Below are 1916 nucleotides of genomic sequence, written 5' to 3'. Positions count from 1 at the left end.
GAGTCTGTCCCCACCCTCGGGGCCCGGCTCCCGCCGGCTGCGTGGGGCTGCCTCACGTACCAAGTGGGGCCCTTAGGGGCCTCTTCTACTGGTTAATGGGCCGCACTGGGTCATCCGTTCAGAGGCACCACTACACCAGAGACTTTCTCAAAAGCTTGATGTGGGGGACCGCACAGGGAAGTCCCCCCCCCGCCCCACTCAGCGGTGGTTACGGTGGGGGAGGGAACACACGTGACACAGGGGGGCCCCACGCTGGGCCCCGGGCAGAGGTCGTGCCTGGACAGGGCCCCGGACCAGTAGGCCCTCTCAGCGGGAGGCGCAGGCGGTGGGTGGGGGGTCCCGTCGGCCCCGGGGGCCCCGGGGCAGGCGGAGGAGGTGCTCTGGCAACAGCTCGGCTCCTGCTTTGCTCCGGGAGGCCCGGCGGCCCTCACACTGGGGCCGAGCGCAGCGCCCGGGAGAGGACAGGAGCCAGACGAAAGGATGAGCCGAGACAGGGCTTAACCACACCACCCGGGATTCACTTATGCTTCTAGCAGCTTCCACGTGGGGCCGGGGAGGGGGGATGCCAGGAGGCCCGTGCTCGGGGAGCGGGTCCCGTCTCCGTCCCCAGCCGGCTTCCCGCTAACTCCCTCCCGGGCCCCCACGGGCTTGCACACGTTCTGCCACCTTGACTCCAAGGCCGTCTCTCCCCCTCCTCCCCCGACCTCAAGTCCCTATCAGCTGCTTCTTCCTCGGCACCCTCAGCTTACTGACCCAGCCTTTCTTTAGTTTTTTTTTTTTAAACGTTTATTTATTTTTGAGACAGAGAGAGACAGAGCATGAACAGGGGAGGGGCAGAGACGGAGGGAGACACAGAATCCGAAACGGGCTCCAGGCTCTGAGCTGTCCGCACAGAGCCCGACGCGGGGCTCGAACTCACGGACCGTGAGATCATGACCTGAGTCGAAGTCGGACGCCCAACCCACTGAGCCACCCAGGCGCCCCTGACCCAGCCTTTCTTTAAACTTCTCTCACCCCGTGCTTGGGACTGACTGAACGGTTCCCACTGTTAACTCGGGCTGCGGGCTCCTTGAGGGTAAGCCCGTTTTTCTTTTCCCACAGAGTGCAGCTGGGCACACAGCGGCCGCCCGGCGACCCCTGGGTGGCGGGTGCCTGTGTGTGCCGCGTGGCTGCCGAAGGAGCAAACAACTTGGCTATCTGACCGCGCGGCATCGTTGGGCTCTTTGTCCAGTGCTCTCGAGAACACCGCGTGGGAGTCCGAAAGCAGCAACCGGAGACGTTTACACAAGCTACCACTTTTCAAAATTATAACTCTCTTTTGAAGTCTCTTAAGTCATACCCTCAGTGGAGGAAAGGAGATGATCTTCCCTCTTGAGGATGTTTCTCTCCCCCCGGGGTCTTGAAGGAAGAGGGGACGTCATGTCCCTGCTGCAGGTGCCTTCTCCCCAGACTCAGAGTCCAAGGCCGGCGTGCCTCTGCTACGGTCAGAGCAGCGCTGGCTGTGGTGAGCGTCCTGGCCCGTCCTCTCCTGCTAAGCCCGGCACTTGCGGGGACGGAGGGATTGCACGCTCTAAAAGGGGACCTCCAGAGGCGCCTGGGTGGCTCAGTCGGTAGAGCGTCCGACTTTGGCTCAGGTCATGATCTCACGGTTCGTGGGTTCGACCCCCACGTCGGGCTCTGTGCTGACAGCTCGGAGCCTGGAGCCTGTTTCGGATTCTGTGTCTCCCTCTCCCTCTGCCCCTCCCCCACTCATGCTCTGTCTGTCTGTTTCTCTTTCTTTCAAAAAATAAACAAAACATTAAAGCAATGAAAGGTGACCCAAGTGTCCCCGGGTCCCTACCTCCAGTCCCCAGGCACCAGGTGCCCAGCACCTCCCAGCTCACTTACTCACGTGGGAAGTCTGGCCCCTCGCACGG

The 1916-nt window shown here is 62.3% G+C and overlaps 1 non-coding gene across 1 annotated transcript; it reads left to right on the top strand.

The window, feature by feature from the left end:
• The first annotated feature begins 1592 nt into the window (after positions 1-1592).
• Positions 1593-1677, top strand: TRNAQ-UUG. The gene has a single exon. It is a non-coding gene; the product is annotated as a tRNA-Gln (tRNA).
• The last annotated feature ends 239 nt before the right edge of the window (positions 1678-1916 follow it).

This window comes from Panthera leo, chromosome B3, assembly GCF_018350215.1.
Source record: "Panthera leo isolate Ple1 chromosome B3, P.leo_Ple1_pat1.1, whole genome shotgun sequence".
In the NCBI taxonomy this organism is placed as follows: domain Eukaryota; kingdom Metazoa; phylum Chordata; class Mammalia; order Carnivora; family Felidae; genus Panthera; species Panthera leo.
This window is presented reverse-complemented; position numbering and strand designations above follow the sequence as displayed.